This window comes from Benincasa hispida, chromosome 12 (assembly GCF_027475165.1).
Source record: "Benincasa hispida cultivar pf3 chromosome 12, pf3_genome.v1.1, whole genome shotgun sequence".
NCBI classification, from domain to species: Eukaryota; Viridiplantae; Streptophyta; class Magnoliopsida; order Cucurbitales; family Cucurbitaceae; genus Benincasa; species Benincasa hispida.
Window position 1 is genome coordinate 34,677,019 of NC_143489.1, and position 20,043 is coordinate 34,697,061.

The window sequence follows — 20,043 nt, forward strand, 5'->3', positions numbered from 1 at the left end:
ACCTAAGCTAGATGTTACAAGATACAGACTTCATGTACAAGATGCTAGGATTAAGGCTGGTTGTGAAGGTTGTGCAAATACGTGGGATGCGGCGACAAGTCTTATGAACAGAATAAAAGAGAAAGATAAGTTACAAACAACGCAAGACCTTAATTGGATTTTAAGGTACAAATACTGTTCCACTCTTCTCTTGGCGTACACCTCTCAGTGATCGGCCGTGTTCCCCACATGTTTGTGCAAGGTTGCTTCCATGTCTGGAAGTACTACTCGCTTTAGTTAACACACTCTTCTAACCTTCTCTCGACAGATCAGAATGACATCTTCACTTCTGCTCTCACAGGTGAGGATGCCGTCTAGCATGCTTTAGCTAAACGTATTTTCTAACTTTAATACAGATTAAGTTCTTGGTGATTCATATTGCTCATCGAGGGATTAAGAAAACATCATGAAGAAAGTGACTAATGGGTGAACGGAAACATACAGAAAATGATAGATGGAATCTATTGAAACATTTAATATTTCTACTAAGCGTTTGATACATGATGTATGAATGAAGAGATAAATAAACTATGGAATACAATGAAAGAGAGATAGAACAGATACAAACAAGTGCCAATGTCTTGGCACAGGTTTGATGGAGATCTGCTTACCGGATAGGATGGTTTCGATGGCAGGAAGAGCTTCCCTCTCAGGCTTGCTCCACCGGTAGCAGGGGTCTCTGCACAGAGCTTTGATCGAGTATATGGTAAGTCGGATCTGAGATTCACCTCTCGGCCTTATCTCGTTCTCTTCCCGGATTTCTTCTCTTCAACACTCAACTCGGCCTTTTCTCTCTAAAATCTTGCAGCACTTAGCCCCGTATCAAATAGCATACTTTTCTCTGAAATCAATGGGGTATTTATAGGAGTAGATCTTTGACTCTAGCCTTGTCGTCCCCACTTGATGGTAGTTCCGCAGATGGAGGGATATTATTCCTTTTGTTATGCAATCAGACCATCAATTCTGCACAACCGTTAGTTGTACACGTGTCTCAATACCCCGCTCTCGCGTTGCTCAGTTGCATCTTTCGATCATAGGTTTGCATGCGGTGTTTTTTTTTATTACCGCATGCGGTTGAAGCATAGCTCTGGACCGATTGTCGTATTGCGCCGTTACTTCGATAATCATCTCTTCATGGTTGATCGACGAGCGCAATGTGGTAGAGATGTGTTAATTAGTTTCTCATGAGCCTTGAGCGCAAGCGGTGACTTGGTCTCCTGCAAAACAGAGTAAAGTTTGGCTTATGTTCCATATTTTTGGCGTAAGTGGGTGTAAGCGCAAACATTTATAATTATTGTCATACTGGGCTAATCTTCATACAATTGGCGCATAATTACTAACTTTTGGCTCAATATCTAGATAAGATGGCATTAATAACTTGTATTTCTACAAGTTATCAAGATGCTCCTGCAGCACCACCTCAGAATCCTCCTCGAGAACCTCCGGCCCCTCAACAATAAGTTCTACATTTTTGCGACCATTCTATATTTTTATTCAATTCATTATTTTTCTAAGTTAACGAAATTCTTTGATTCTTTGTATAGGCAAAAATTTTTGTATTGCATTAATTTTTAATTCTTTGTATACTTTGTTAATATTCAATACAATTGAGTACATATTCATTCCTTTCTGCCTGTGCCTTTTTCTTTATCATCCTTTGTCAATATTTGCGATGTTCTGATCTTATATTGTTGCGTTATTCATTGCGCTGCCATGATGTAATATATGTTTATACTTAGAAACATTTCCCGTACTTCGTAAATTCTGACTAACACTTAGTTAATTCTTTGTTTAGCAGTACTTTACCTTTTATCTTTCAAAGTTCTCCTCAAACCAAGTTTTTGAAATTTTTATTCTAAGTGTTTATCTAGTCTATCCAAACAATGCAATGAGAACCTTGCTTCTCTTTAAATTTGGGGGTGGGGAAGGCTAAGCAGATAAGATCAAGAATATGCGATGATTAAGAAAATGCGTTCAATTTCCATAAAAAAAATTATGCCAAACTCCAATGTCAGCGCAAGGGAAAACCTCAAAAATGTTCCCAACCTGATAAGAGTTTGTTGTGAAAGGAGCCTGCTCGTAGTTGGATGTTCGTATGACACCCGTAGAAGCAAGCCAAAACGAAGGTGGGTTTCCAAGAACAAAGCAATAAAAGAGAAAATAAAAGAGTGTAAGAACAACTCCCCTGAATATCATGAGTTAAAGTTGAAATTAGCACACAACCGTAGTTTGATGTTCGCATGACACTCGTGGGAACAAACCAAAATGAAGAGTGTAACCATGACCAATAGTCTCTATTAAATAACACAAAGTTTGACTGCTGCATATAGACATACCGAGTTGTTTTGACAAAGAAGAGATAAACATTCTGTTTTCAAAATTAGAAAAGCATCTTTTAGCAGAATTTTGTTATATAGAAGAATAAAGTAGGGCTTTGTTTAGAATTAGCAAGGATAGAAGGAAATTACGTTGTTAAGAAATGTGCCTGAGTGTAACATTCGGAGCAACCAATCAATGCAAAAATATAGGAGAGGAATTTAGATTTATTGTCTTAGTAGAAGATATGCTTGAGGACAAGCATATATCTAAATTTGGGGGTGTGATAACTTGTAGAAATACAAGTTATTTATGCTGCCTTATCTAGATATTGCGGCTAAAAGAGAAGGAATATGCGTTGATTGTATGAAAATTAGCTTAGAAATACAATAATTATGAATTAACGCAATTAATTTCAACCGCATGCGGTAATAAAAACAACACTGCATGCGAGCAACCGATCGAAAGATGCAACTGAGCAACGCAAAGGCGGAGGATTACGACACGTGTACAACTAACCGTTGTGCAGATTTGACTGTCTGATTGCATAACAGAAGGAATATTTATTCCTCCATCTTCAGAATTTTCATAACAAGAAGTGGGGTCCACAGCCAAGAGTCAAAGCTTTTCACCTATAAATACCCTCATAGAATTCACAGAAGATATACTGGATATGGGTATAATTGATATGAGAGCTAATCGCCGCTAAATTACTGAGAGAAAGGTTGAACTGAGTATTGAACAGAAGAAATCCGGGAAGAAAAGAGACAAGGCCGAGAGGTGAGTCTCAGTGCTATTCTGCCAGATCCCCACCGCGAAGCTCTATACTCAGATCCCTGCTACTGGTTGAGCAAGCCTGAGAGGGAAGCTCATCCTTCTGCACAATCCATCCACATTGGCAAGCAAATCTCCATCTAGATCAGCGTTAAGACGTTAGCGCTCATTTGTATTTGTTTCTAACTCTATTTTCATCAAATGTATTTCACCTTCTTAATCTCTTCATTCACACATCATGTATCAGACGCTGAATAGAAATATTGAATGTCTCGATCGATTTCATATCCCCTTCTCTGTCTATTTCCGTTCCTCCGTTTATCACTTTCTTCATAAAGTCTTCTTAATCCCTTGGTAATTAATATGAATTAAACAAGTAACTTACTCTGTGCTAAAGAAATAAGAACATTTAACTAAAGCATGCTAGACAGCATCTTCACCTGTGAGAGCAGAAGTGAAGATGCCATTCTGATCTGTCGAGAGAAGGTTAGAAGAATGCGTTAACTAAAGCAACAAGTACTTCTAGAGATGGAAACAACCTTGCATTCATTACGTTTATCCCTATTTCACCACAGAGATGTGGGAGCATGGCCGATCACCGAGAGGTGTACGTCAAGGGAAAAGCGGAATCGTACTTATACCTTTAGCGCAATTAGGAGACTTGCGACGTTTGTATTAACTATCTTTTCTGTTTTTGCTTCGTACATAAGATTTGTCCCCGCAGTACACGATCTTTGCATAATCTTTATAGCCAGCCTTGACCTCGGTATCTTGTATCATGAAACCTATATTTTGTATCATCTTAGCTTAGATTTACTTTAACGTAATTTATTTTATTATCGCATCTTTACCGTTTTATTTTACTTTATCGCATGTTTATATTCTTGTACACGACAACATTTATTAAATGAAAACCCCTGGTCGCATGTCTCACAAGCATAACACAATAACCTCAAACAGTCCCTGTGTTCGACCTTAGATCACACTGAGAAACTTACGGTGAAATTATACTTGGTTTCAACGCAAGGAAACTTGTGACAATGCATAGCATACTACAAGAACATTGTTAATTAACGCATATCTAGAAGTAGTATCACATGGGCATGAACCTTGCGTGCATCATTCATATCCATATTTGTATCAGCGCATTGTTTAAGGAATCTAAAAAATTTGCGTTACAGCAACCTAAGGTTAATAGGGGGGGCATGCAGTTCACAATATAAAAAGAAGACCTTAGTTCAAAAGCTTGGTTTGAGCAGTTTACTTGTAGGAAAAAAAAGTGATTCTAGAGCCATTTGAACAGTGGATAAGTGTAGTTGATGTCTCTGGGCTACCGAAAGGAAATTCTTAGAGATTCTTGTTGAAGTCTGAAGGATTCTTCAAGAAGGTCAGGCTTCTTGGTGAATCTGAGCCAGAAGTAGAGATCGAAGGATTTTGACCAGACCACAAGGAATTTGAAGCTCAAATTTTAAGGTAAGCAAGCTAAGAAATTTTTAAACGAGTTTGTAGAAGGAAATTTTCCAAGAAAAGTCTGAAAAATAAGTTATTCGAGCTCAAAGTTGAATATGGAATTTTGGTTTGAATAAGCAGGCAGCTGCAACCGTTGAGCAAGCAGGTAGCTCAACTCGTAAGCTACAGGTGCGTGCGAGGGTAGGTTGACCCGAAAAATTGTGAGGTGCGGGTGAGGTGCGGGTGCAAGGTGATTCTAGAGCCATTTGAACAGTGGGCGATAGGGCGCCCACTGTGTTATGGCGATGCAATGTTAGCGCGCGACTGAGTGGGCGCATGGGCATGTGTTGACACTTAGTGTGGCATTGTTGGACACATAACTAAGCTATATAATCCAAGAAAGTTCTATGTGTTGAACGCATAAGGGAGGTATGCGTTGAGCTGAAGGATGGTGTTCTAAGTTAAATGTTAAGCTTGTTTATGTGAGTTAGTCTCACAAGGGGACTAATAGCATTGCTCAAACATGTTTATTATTTCCATAGGGTTAACGTCAATAGGGAAGGCTTATCAACACTAGGAAGGATGCCCAAGGCTATGAATGACAAAACTAAGTGTTCTTCCAATGTTCTAGTAAACTCATGTTTTACTTAAAAGTTCATACTCATGTTTGCTTTATTTATAAGAATGTTTAAGATAGTTCCAAGCAATGTAATTTTTTTTAAGAGCCTATTAACGCATGACTTAGTTTAAAGAAGTCTATGAAAGCATATGCAAGTATTTATATACTTTATATTACAAGCATGCGTCAGAAGTTCATGATTATATTATAAGGATGTTTAAGCATATATTTCATATTACTATGATTTTAAATATACGTGTTTTAAAGAATAAGTATTTATGATGATTATGATGAACCCGATACTAAAGGACTTAAGAAGGTATATGGACCATAGCACCTAAGGTATGACGATAATTTGTTATTACCACGTGCACGTAGGTAAAATTGATGCTGGTCGTGTTGAGATTACTCCACACCAACTAAGTATAGAGGTTGAGGGATTGAGCACAAGGGTTCTCTCTCGACAAGGTTAAAGAGGATTTATGATTTCAAAGAATTCCTTGTATTAGAAGTTTATTGTATGAGTTTGCTTGGTAGTTTTCAGATTTAAGCATGATGATTAAGTTTTATTAGTCACTTACTGGGCTAGTAGCTCATTCTTTTCAAATATTTTCTTTTTCCTCAGGTAGTGGTCATCTCCCCAGAAGTTAGTTGCCCTACTACTTTACCACTCAAGGACTCAAGATTAACTCAAAGATTAAAGTGACGTTCTAGGAGTCTACTTTGTTTAGGGTTGGCAATGGGGCTGGGGCGGGGGGACTCTTCATCCCCGTCCCCATACGGGTATTCTCCCCATCCCCACCCTCGTCCCTGCCAATTGAAGGCGAGGATGGGGTCGGGGATTCATCGCCGAGGAAACAGGTCCCAGTAGGGACCCATCCCCATTTATATATATATATATATATATAATTAAAAAAGTTAATCGGGGATGGGGACGGGGCAGGGATACCCTACCCGTCCCCGACCAAGAACCCGATTATAATTCTGTAGGATTGTATTAATAGCAGCAGAAGCACAAGGATCATCTAAGCACTCAAATTCACTAATTTTGGCATAATATAAAGCATGCTTCTAAAGAAAAATGGGTTTCAAGACATACCTTTTGTAGAACTTCTTCAAAGCTCCTTCTCCAGCTGCAATCATCTCCATATCTTGTTGTAGACCACCTCAAGATCTTCCCCACTATTCTCTTGGTGCTCTAGATTGAGTTGTGGGACTCAAAACAAGCTTAAATCAAGGGATGAAGGAGAAAAGCTCACTGCAACAACCTTTGTTGAAGAACCTTTCTTCAAACCGAATTTTCTCTCAAAATTCTGTAGATTGCATGCCCGATTTTCACTCCAATCTTCTCATTATATTGCAGATCAACATGCAAGAGTTGCATGAATTGCAGCTCATGCTTGGAGTAAACAAGGCAAATATATTGCTTCATGTGTGAGCTAGTTACTTCATAGATGGATAATGGAAAAATCCATTTTTCCATTTAAATGTGTTTTTGTTTTCTTTTCCTTTTTTAATTTTATCTCAAAATCAAAAATTTGATTTAAAAAATCTATTTTGATTTAAAAATGAAAATTTAATTAATTTCATAAATTAATTATTAAATAAAACTTAATTAATTTAATATCAAATATTAAATTAATTTTAACACATATCCATCTTTATATATTTAAATCATATTTAAATATATAAATTTTCCTATTCCATTTAATTCTAAAATTAAACATAATTATATCTCATATAATTACTAATTCCCTTAATTCTAATTTGAACGTTTTAAATTAACTTATCACGCTATTCTAGAGCTAGTAGGAGGACCTCGCAGACCTACAGATCATGGGCTCTAACGATTCGAGATTAATTGGCTAAACTCATTAGACTAAATTAATCTCCATTCGTTAGTTAATGGGTCACTCCACTAAAGCTCATAGTTGCACTCCCCTCACTATAGATATATTATGTCCACATGATTTAACCATAATCAGCAAGTCGACACTTCACAAGTTGTTCGTCATAACGGCTGGGTCAAATATTTGTTTTACCCTCGAGATTACGTCTTATTCCTCAAGTCCCTACTGATCCTCTAATGAACAACTGGTTTGTGATCCAATCACCAAACCAAACTCTCTCAGCCCAATGAGAGGGTGAGGCCGCTTGTTCAAGACTTGGATTCAGTACTTTAGAGAAAAACCTTTCTCCTAACCCTAAATTGGGTAGGCGTGAACTTCGTCTTGCACCCTATGCCCCCAGCTATCTATCCAGTCTTACCCCTGAAATGGGAGTCTTATTGAGCCGGCGTTGTTGAGCCAACCCTCAACTATGCAAATCAAAGGGAAATCTCGAATAAACAGGACTTCATAGTTAGCTCAGGATTAAGATCGAGTTACCTAGGTCATCTAGGTGAAATAGTCAGTCTTAAACAGTAAACAGCGTTATAAAGTAAGAGTGGCTTATTTCTTGGTACTGATATTATGCAAACTCATTGCATAGGACGCCCCCACTACTCGTGTCATAACATGTACGAATTAGGATCACATCGTATGTAGCACTTTACAACTCTTTGTAACAACTACAGAGTAGGCCGCATCCAATAGTGTTACCAGAATAAGGTACCCAACCTCATTCATGTACCATAGATCATTTTGACTATTTACTTGAACCCGATCAACTCTTATGTCTCCACATAAAGTTCAAGTACTCATACAATAGTCATGGGTCTTAGTTTATTGGATTTAGACTTTCATACAATTTATGAGATCAATAACAAGTATATTGATAATAGAAAATGTTTATCATTTTACAAACTGCGAGTTTTAGGATATAAAACCCAACAATACTCCCCCTTGGACTAAAACTCCAGTAGATCAATATATACAAATATTACAATGTTGAGTTTACATGAAGAGAATAAAATGTACAAATACAATAAACTAGGGCATTACAATACCCATAAATTCTCCCACTTGCCCTAGTGATACAAAACTCGTAGACTTAGTCCTACTAGGTGACCCTCGAACACTTTAGTCGAAAGGGCCTTCTAAATGGATCGGCTAAGTTGTCTTAGGAAGCAATCTGAGTGACAATGACATCTACTCTGTGTACAATCTCCCTAATGAGATGGTACTTCTGTTCGATATGCTTTCCCCTTTTATGGCTTCGTGGTTCCTTTGAATTTGCAACTGTTCCACTGTTGTCACAATAGAGAGTGACAGGTAGGTGCATGTTAGGAACTACTTCTAGATCTGTCAGGAACTTTTTGAGCCATACTGCTTCTTTTGCTGCTTCGCTTGCAGCTACATACTCAGAGTGAATACTGACCCCAAAGTTGATTTCCTCGAATTAATATCGGTCTGAAAGTCAGAATCAATGTATCTAGTAAGTATTAGATCCTTAGGACCAAACATGAGCATATAATCTCTCATTCTTCGAAGATACTTGAGAATGTTTTTAACAGTAGTCCAATGGTCATGACCAGGATTGGACTGAAATCTGCTGACAATTCCTACGGCATAGCATATTTCGGGACGAGTACACAACATTACATACACCAAACTCCCAACTGCAGATGCATATGGAATTCGATTCATCTCCTCAACCTCCTGAGGTGGCTTAGGACTCTGCTCCTTAGACAAGTGAATTCCATGCCGGTAAAGATCCTGTCTTGGAATTTTGTATTTTATACCTAGACAACATCTTGTCTATATAAGATGCTGAGATAATACCAATGTTCTATTCTTGCGATTCCGAACTATTTGGATTCCAAGAACATACTATGCTTCTCCCAAATCTTTCATTTAAAATTGTGAAGCCAGCCATCTCTTAACGTCAGCTAGATATTATACCTCATTCCCAATGAGTAGAATATCATCAACATACAACACCAGAAAAGCGACAGTTTTGTTGACGATTTTCTTGTAGACACGGGGTTGGTCAATATTTTGTTTAAAGCCACAAGATTTGATCGCAGCATCAAATCTCATATTCCAGGATCTAAAAGATTGTTTTAATCCATAAATGGATCGATTAAGCTTGCAAAATTTTTGCTCTTGACCCTGCTGTATAAACCCTTCTGGTTGAGACATATAGATACTCTCTTAAAGATAGCCATTCAGAAAAGCTATCTTGACATCCATTTTTCATATTTCATAATCATAAAATGTGCCTATGGACAAGAGTATTCTCATAGACTTTATCATGGCAACTAGAGAGAAGGTTTCTTCAAAATCTAACCCCTCTCTTTGGGTAAACCCTTTTGCCACAAGTCTAGCTTTGTAGGTCTGTACCTTACCAGCTTGGTCTCGTTTTCTCTTGTAGATCCACTTGCAACCGATGGATTTTACCCCTTCCAGTTGATCTACAAGATCCCAGACAGAATTGAAATACATAAATTCCATTTCAAGGTCCATGGCTTTAATCCATTGGTCTTTGTCCACATCATTCATTACTTGATTAAAAGACAATGGATCCTCTAAACATCATCTGGTATGATGACTTGATTTTCAGTTAAACCCATGTACCGGTCAGGCTGTTGCACAACCCTCCACTACGACGAGGCATTCTTAATTCTTGAGAAGGATGTGAAGTATTAGTTTCATCAACAACTCTTGTTGACGGACCTGCTCTATCAACAACTCTTGTTGAAGGACCTGCTCGATCAACAACTCCTGTTGATACGTTTGTCATTTCTCTGGACATTTCTTCTATTACTAGCTTACTGGAAGGTTTATGGTTCTTTATATAATCTTCCTCTAGGAAGGTTACATTTGTCGATACAAATATTTTATCTTCCTGAGGATCATAAAAGAGACCACCTTAACTTTCTTTTGGGTAGCCTACAAATAGACATACTTTTGAACGGTGTTCCAGCTTTTTAGGATTTTGTACCAACACATGTGTTGGACAACCCTAAATCCTGAAGTGATGTAAATTTCCTTTACGTCCCATCTAGAGCTCATAAGGTGTTTCAGAAATTCTTTTCGAGGGAACTATGTTCAAAATATACACTGCAGTCCCAACTACGTGTCCTAAAAAAGAATTTGGTAACTGAGCGTAACTCATCATGGAATGAACCATGTCTAACAAGGTTCTTTTTCTCCTCTCTGCCACACCTCTGCTAATGTGTGCCAGGGGCCGTGAGTTGAGACTGAATTCCACGTTCTATCAAATAGTTCTAGAATTCTATGTCCAAATACTCACCACCTCAATTCGATCAAAGCGTTTTAATCTTTTTACCTAATTGGTTTTCAACCTCAGCCTTTAATCTTTGAACTTTTCAAAAGTTTCTGACTTTTGGCGCATTAGGTAAACATGCCCACACCTAGAATAATCATCTATAAAACTGATGAAATATTCATACCCTTCTCTTGCTCTAACATTTAGAGGCCCACAAAGGTCTGAATGAATCAGCTCTAGGGGTTCTTTGACTCCAAGACCTTTTCCAGAAAAAGACCTTTTTGCCATTCTACCCTCAAGACAGGACTCACATGGTAGTAATGAACTGTCTTCCAACTTGTTTAAAAGACCATTCTTAACCAATCTCTCAATCCTATTGAGATTTATGTGACCCAGTCTCAAGTGCCAAAGATAGGCATTTGGAGAAATCTTCCTTTTCTTATGAGTCCCAACAGCTTTAGACATCTCTATGTTCAAAACAGCTTTGACCTCAGTTGGTTTTAACATGTGCAGGTTATTTTCTAATTTTGCAGAGCAAATATGTTTATTTCCCATATTGATGAACATTTCACCATTTTTGAAATAAACTTTATAATTTTGTTCTAGCAAATAGGAGACAGATATTAGATTCCTTTTCATATAAGGAATATAATATACATTTTTCAAATAAATGTACTTATCTCCTATAAATAACTTCATATCTCCCACTACTTTGGTTGAAATAATCTCCCTGGTCCCTACCTTAAAGATTGTTTCACCTTCTATCAACTGTCTCCAGGAACTTGTTTCCTGTGAGATAGTACATACATGATTAGCAGCACCTGAATCAACTATCCAGATTTTATCGTTTTCCACTAAATGCTTCGATAACAAGTAAATCATATTTATCTTGTTCTTCGAATTCAGCATCCTCATCTACATAATTCATAATTTTAGATGAGTTGGGAGATAGAGGACAATCCTCTGTTAAAACTCTTTTGGTATAATCAACCAATAGTAATTTGTTTGTTGATTTAATTTTACTGTTATGTACATCAGAAGTGAGTATTACAGAATTCGACATGCTGATAAAATTCTAATTAGCAAATTGTAACTAAATCCAAAATCAAATTTTAGAAAAAGAAATAATGTACCCATAACCATTATTTATTTGCAACGATATTTTAGTGAGTCAAAATATGTGCTACCAAGGGGCAATCAGATACTCTTTCACTAAAACAAAACATTTTGACCAAACACTATTCCCAGAATAACTCTTATTCCTACTGCCTTCGGAATAACTCTTATTCCTATAGTCATTTAGTTATCGTTTTCGGTCAAGATCTTTACTAACAAATTAGTAATTCTTGTAAGTGTGACTCGCCATTTTCAGATCCTATAGGACGGTATGAATTTGCCTACGAAATAGAAGACAACATCCAAAACGGAACTACAAGACCCTATTCATTTTACTTAAGCCTATGTTGTTTCGAATCCTATGTTACAACCCTCTGAGGGGATAGCTGTCGCTAAACGACTAGCAAAAGGCCGCCTAAAGCAAACCAGCAGGCGCAACATAGGAATCTCACGGTTTAGACTAATGGAGGAGACCGTAGGATATATTGACACACATCCTTCACCCACTTACTATGAACTACTTCCTCCGTTTACCTTGATATTGACTCATATAAAACACTTTCCGAATGGAGGCCACTTTCAGGGTGACACGAAGCGTCATATGAATCTCACAGTGTAAACTATGTGGAGATGTGGCAGTTGAAATCTATATATTGTATAATAGATTTATATTTGAACAACTTCCTCTTATTCACCAAAATCTAGATTTAAGCTAAAAAATACTTTCCGAATGGAGGTCACTTCCAGGGTGACACGAAGTACCGCTTAAATCTGGATTGTGAACTTTTAAAGATGTAAGAGCTAAAAATAACGTATCGTATATGTTATTAATCTCCCACTGAAGTTTTCTAATAACTCTATCATATAGAAGTTATTAAACTGCCACTGAAGTGTTCTATTTTGGGTAGATTTATACTTGGGTTCTTTTCGACTAATAAAACAACCCTAAGTCTATGGTTTATCAAAGTATAACTCTTATAATTAGATTTTAACCTACAATGTCTAGGTGATAAACCATTTTATTACCTCACATCACTCACGTATGCTCATAAAATCGGTTACCAATGCTTAATTATTCGGCCATAATCCCCAGGTAGGAGGTGTTCCGTAACCCGTCAACTTAAGTACCCTCAGCCTTAGACAGGATTATATACCGATTAAGTTTGTAACCTAGGTTTTATAAGTTTTAACAATTAAAACAGGTGATCAACCTACGTGAACATGCAGCTGTTGTTTATGGATTTTAAATGTCTAACCCAATTTTATAACAACTTATAAAACTTTAGATATGCTAAATATCCACAACATACATTAGGCATTCAACATTTAATATAACATTTATATTAAATACGAGAAACCCTAACATGCATACTATATATTATAATAATTATAACATACTTTCAATGCATGTTACATGCTTCCTATGGTGGGATTTTAAATCTAAATGGCATACTATATGTACATACAAGATTTATTTAATTATAACATACATCAAATGCATAAATAATTAAACACAGACTGATATGGTTTTAGTTTTGGCAAAAAAATAAGCAAACAGAAGCCTAACTATTACAAAACAGTTTCCAAACCGCTCCCGAACCGCTCCAAAACGAACTCAAGTAGCTTGAACTGGACCCGAACCGTCTGAACCAGACCAGCCAACTCTGAACCGTACCAACCAAGAACCATTCGAAGCTAAATCAAACCAGACCACAAGAGAACCGATCGAACTGGTAGCCCTTGCACATGTTCAACATCTCGCTAAGTCTCATCGTTTAGCAATGACGACTATCATCTAGCATTTTTCCAGATCGTTTAGTAAATGCTTGATCATTTAGCGCGCGCAAAAAGGTAAACGATCGTTTAATACCATCGTATAGCATTCAACGCATCGCCCAGCTGCCGCATAGAGGTAAATGATCGTGTAGTGCTATCGTATAGCAATTCAACACATCATTTAGCTCCCAATCAAAGATAACGATCGTAGTAAGCGATCGCTCAGGGCTATCGTATAGCTCTTCATAACTATCGCTTAGTTCTATCATATAGAACTAAACGATCGCTTAACACCATCGTCTAGTGCTACATGTCATCGTTCAGTATCTATCGTGTAGCTAAACGATCGCTTAGCTCCATCGTATAGAACATCATTGCATCGTTTAGCATCATAGGTAAGTGATTTGTTTAGTTCCATCGCATAGAAACTTCAACACATCGCTTGGCACTTCGTCTACACGATCGCTTAACTCCGCATCTAAACGATCGCTCAGCGTTACCGCGTAGCACTTCATCGTGTCTCTTAAAGCGCATCGTTACTAAACGATCGCATAGTACCATCATATATTAAATTCAACGTATCATTTAGTTCCCACGCCAAAGCTAAACGATCGTTTAATGCTATCGTATAGCAAATTGAACGCATCGTTTAGCTCCTGCAGGTACACGATCGTCTAGTGTTCAACATCACAACGACCAGCACCCATTTTTATACGATCGTCTAGCTTTTCTTCACATCGTGTAGCGTCTGGAGCTAGACGATCGTTTAGATACTGGAACCTCAGCAACGATAAGAACAGAGGCTGATTTTTTGGAACTGCAACTCGGCCTCTTTGATTGTTTCTTCGATTTACAGCTTAATTTCAACTCTAATGACTCCAAATAAACTACAGACTCTTGGGAACACATTAAAGCTCATCAAGAAAGAGCCAATTACAAATTTAAATGAGAAATTAAAGAGAATTAAACAATCAAAACTCAAAAAACCATATCAGTGCACCAGTTTCATATTTCTCATATAAAACACCCACCAAACCAAAATTAAACGGAATTGAATACTTATATGATGCTCTAATACCAATTTTAGGATTGTATCAACAGCAGCAGAAGCACAAAGATCATCTAAGCACTCAAATTCACTAATTTTGGCATAATATAAAGCATGCTTCTAAAGAAAAATGGGTTTCAAGATATACCTCTTGTAGAACTTCTTCAAAGCTCCTTCTCCAGCTGCAATCTTATCCATGTCTTGTTGTAGACCACCTCAAGATCTTCCCCACTATTCTTTGGTGCTCTAGATTGAGTTGTGGGACTCAAAACAAGCTTGAATCATGGAATGAAGGAGAAAAGCTCACTACAGCAACCTTTGTTGAAGAACCTTTCTTCAAACCGAATTTTCTCTCAAAATTCTGTAGATTGCATGCCCGATTTTCACTCCAATCTTCTCATTATATTGCAGATCAACATGCAAGAGTTGCATGAATTGCAGCTCATGCTTGGAGAAGACAAGGCAAATATATTGCTTCATGTGTGAGCTAGTTACTTCATAGATGGATAATGGAAAAATCCATTTTTCCATTTAAATGTGTTTTTGTTTTCTTTTCCTTTTTTAATTTTATCTCAAAATCAAAAATTTGATTTAAAAAATCTATTTTGATTTTAACATGAAAATTTAATTAATTTCATAAATTAATTATTAAATAAAACTTAATTAATTTAATATCAAATATTAAATTAATTTTAACACATATCCATCTTTATATATTTAAATCATATTTAAATATATAAATTCTCCTATTCCATTTAATTCTAAAATTAAACATAATTATATCTCATATAATTACTAATTCCCTTAATTCTAATTTAAACGTTTCAAATTAACTTATCATGCTATTATAGAGCCGGTCTGTTACGAGCTAATAAGGGAACCTCACGGACCTACAGATCATGGGCTCCAAAGATCCGAGATTAATTGGCTAAACTCATTAGACCAAATTAATCTCCATTCGTTAACTAATGGGTCACTCCACTAAAGCTCATAGTTGCACTTCCCTCACTATAGATATATTATATCCACATGATTTAACCATAATCAGTAAGTCGACCCTTCACAGGTTGTTCGTCATAACGGTTGGGTCAAATATCTTTTTTACTCTTGAGATTATGTCTTATTCCTCAAGTCCCTACTAATCCTCTAATGAACAACTGGTTTGTGATCCAATCACCAAACCAAACTCTCTCAGCCCAGTGAGAGGGTGGGGCCCCTTGTTCAAGACCTGGATTCAGTACTTGAGAGAACAACCTTTCTCCTACCCCTAAATCGGGTAGGCGTGAACTCCGTCTTGCACCCTATGTCCCCAACTATCTATCCGATCTTACCCCTGAAATGGGAGTCTTATTGAGCCGGCACTGTTGAGCCAACCCTCAACTAAGCAAATCTAAGGGCAATCCCAAATAAACAGGACTTCATAGTTAGCTCAAGATTAAGATCGAGTTACCTAGGTCATCTAGGTGAAATAGTCAGTCTTAAACAGTAAACATCGTTATAAAGTAAGAGTGACTTATTTCTTGGTACTGATCTTATGCAAACTCATTGCATAGGACACCCCCACTCCTCATGTCATAACATGTACGAATTAGGATCACATCGTATGTAGCACTTTACAACTCTTTGTAACAACTACAGAGTAGGCCGCATCCAATGGTGTTACCAGAATAAGGTACCCAACCTCATTTATGTACCATAGATCACTTTGACTATTTACTTGAACCCGATCTACTCTTATGTCTCCACATAAAGTTCAAGTACTTATACAATAGCCATGGGTCTTAGTTTATTGGATTTAGACTTTTATAAAATTTATGAGATCAATAACAAGTATATTGATAATAAAAAAATGTTTATCATTTTACAAACTGCAAGTTTTAGGACATAAAACCCAACAAATTCTCGGTTTGAACCCTATCCCTGATCAGGGTGGAGAACCGCGGGGATTTTTGCCAACCCTAACTTTGTTTATGTCTATACATATGTGGTGTTCATGCTAGGGACTAGTGAAGAATGTTAGAACCCACTGAACTCTACAACTGTTATTATGATGTATTTATGTTGTGTGTTGGACCCTGGTGTTCTGAGGTTGCTTTTAAGTTTTCTTAGTTTGTTGAATGTTCTATATGGGATCTAGGGTTTCTTAAGCAAGTTAAGAAGGCTAGTTAGGTAGTGGGTTGTTGGGATTGGTGTCCTAATTCTCCCAGAGTCTTGTTGTTTTGTAAAGATACACATTGTTTAATGAATAAAATAATTGTTATTTAATTCTAACATTTACTCATATCCAATAAACAAAGCTCCTTGGTTATCTTATGTGAACTTAAGCATGTATATATGATATATAAGTGGATCATGCCTTAAGTGATAACCTAAATAGGTCTGTAGTATAAGAATTAAGGTGGGATACCTGATCCTGGTGACTACATGTTATATCCTGAACAACATTCCCTCGAAAAGTGTTTATGAAACACCTTTTGAGTTATGGAGAGGCCGTAAAGGTAGTTTACGCCACTTCAGGATTTGAGGGTGTCCGACACATGTGTTAGTGACTAACCCTAAGAAGTTGGAACCGCGTTCAAAGGTTTGCCTCTTTATAGGCTACCCCAAGGAAACGTGAGGAGGATACTTCTATGATCTGAGTGAGAACAAAGTGTTTGTTCCACAAATGCTATCTTCTTGGAAGAAGATCACATGAGGGATCATAAGCCACGAAGTAAGCTCGTTTTACGTGAGATTTCAAGTGAGACTGAGACTGCTGAAGGTTCAACAAGAGTTATTGAATAGGCCGACAGATCAACAAGAGTTGTTGAGGTCAGAACGACTAGTCAACCAGCTCAAGAGTTGAGACTGCCTTGACGTAGTGGGAGGGTTATAAACCCACCAAATTACTACATGGGTTTGACTAAAGCCCATAACGTCATTACAAATGATGGGGTTGAGGATCCATTTTCTTTTAAGAAAGAAATGGAGGATGTTGACAAAGATGAATGGGTTAAGGCCATGAACCAGAAAATGGAGTCTATGTACTTCAATAACATATGGGAGCTTGTTGATCCACCTGATGGGGTAAGGCCTATTGGGTGTAAGTGGATCTATAAACGAAAGAGAGGTGTAAATGGAAAGGTGTAACCCTTTAAGGCTAGACTCGTGGAAAAGGGTTATACCTAGGTTGAGGGTGTTGACTATGAGGAAACTTTCTTACCTGTTGTCATGTTGAAGTCTATCCAGATTCTCCTATCCATAGCCACATTTTATGATTATGAAATATGACAAATGGACGTCAAGATTTCTTTTCTTAATGGTAATCTTGAGGAGACCATCTATATGACTCAACCAGAAGGGTTCATAGTTCCAGATCAAGAGCAAAGAGTTTGCAAGCTTAATCGGTCCATTTATGGGCTGAAACAAGCATCTAGATCTTGGAACATCATATTTGACACTTTTGTCAAGTCATTTGGCTTTGACCAGAATGTTGATGAGCCTTGTGTTTACAAGAAGATCATCAACAACTCAGTAGCTTTCCTGGAACTGTATGTAGATGATATCCTACTCATTGGGAATGATGTAAGGTATCTGACAAACATTAAGGAGTGGCTAGCTGTCCAGTTCCAAATGAAAGATTTGGGTGAGGCAAAGTATGTTCTCGGGATCCAGATTATTCAGGATCACAAGAACAAACGGTTAGCCCTGTCTCATGCATCGTACATTGATCAAATGTTGATCAGATACAGGATGCAAGATTCAAAGAGGGGTTTGTTACCCTTCAGGCATGGAATTATTCTGTCTAAGGATCAACGTCCTAAGACACCTCAAGAAGTGTTGGATTTTATGTCCTAAAACTCGTAGTTTGTAAATTAATAAACATATTCTGTTTTGTTTTTCGATAAAATTGTTATTGAAATTTTAATCTTGAATCCAATAAACTAAGGTCCTAAGGCTATTTAATGTAGTTTGAACTTTATGTAGTGGCATAAATGTGGATCAAGTTCACATATATAGCCAAAATGGTCTATAGTATATGAATGAGGTTGGGCGCCTTATTCTGGGGACACTATGGATGCGGCCCATTTTGTAGTTAGTACAAATGATGCGATCCTAAATCATTCATGTGGAGACATGAAAGTGGAGGCATCCTATGTAAAGAGTTTACATAAGACTGAACCATGAAATAGTCACTTTTTACGTTCTAAATACCGTTTTATGTATAAAACTGACTATTTTGTTAATTGATGACCTAGGTAACTTAATCTTAATCCTGAGCTAACTATGAACTCCTGTTCACTCGGAATTATCCTTAGATCTGCATAGGTGAGGTCAGCTCATTATTGTTGGCCAAATAAGCCTCCCATTTCAGGGGTAAGATTAGGTGGATAGCTGGAAACATAGGGTGAAAGACGGAATTCACTCCTACCCGTTATAGGGATAGTAGATAGATTGTTCCTTTTAGTACTGAATCCAGGTCTTGAACAAGGGGCCCCACCCTCTCCTTGGCCAGAGAGGGATTCGGTTTATAGGTTGGACCTTAAACCAATTGTTCATTAGAGGATCAGTGGAACTTAAGGAACAAGATGTAGTCTTGGGGGTAAAACGGTTTTTATGACCTAGCCAAGATTACGAACAACCTGTGAAGGATTAGATTACTAATCATGTTTATATCAAATGGACATAAATATATCTATAGTGAGGGGAGTGCAACTACGAGAATATAGTGGAATGACCCGTTAATTAACGAATGTTGATTAGCTCCATCTAAAAGAGTTTTAGCCAGCTAATCTCGGATCGTTGGAGCCCATGATCTATAGGTCCATTAGGTTCCTCTACTAGCTCATATGGAATAAACTTAGAACAATATGATAGAATAATTCGAATTGTTCGAATTAGGTGAAGAGAGAGAAACCAAAAAGTATATGTGATATAGTGGTCAGGTTTTTTAGTTTAGAGATACAACTTTAATATTTAAATGTGATTTAAATATCAAGAATATGAATATGTTCATGTTCGAAAGCTCGGAAATAATGGAAATGGTCAAAGATGTAAAAGGTCAAAGAGTTGACTTTTGACTTTGAAAAGTCAAACTTTGACTGACCTTATATTCAAATATGATTTGAATTTCGAGAAAATGAATGCGGATTCATGCTCGGGAGGTCAAAATTAGTCAACATGGGAAAAATCATAAAAAGTCAAAATGTTGACTTTTTAGTCCAAGTTTGACTTTGACAAAATGATTATTTTGCCCTTTGACTATAGTTGTGGGAAAATCCAAACTTTTGTTGGATAATTCCACTAACAAAATAGTGGGCTAGGTGTTGGCTTATAGTGGAGACATTAAGCCCACTAAGAATAGTGGATTATAGGTGTTGGGTTTTTATGGATTTGTTTCATTCAAAATTGGGCTGTGAAAAAAACTTTTACCATTTTTTACCATTCAAAATTGGGCTGTGAAAAAAAGAAAACCCAAACCAAAAGAAATTCTATTTCTTTTCCATCTCTTTCTCTCTCTCGATTTTCTTCATCCATCAGGTCCCACAACCCGGTTCTGAATCCAGAGGATAGTAGGTCAACTCTAGTGGTGGTCCGTAAGAGTTCGGGTCGAGATTCAGTAAGAAAAAGCGATTTTCAGGAGCTACAAAGGTTGTTTCCTATCCATTTTAATTCATTGTTTTTCCTACTTTTTGCATGCTTTTTTCCTTTAAATTAAAAGAAATTAGAGGGTAATTAGGTCATTTTTCCGCTG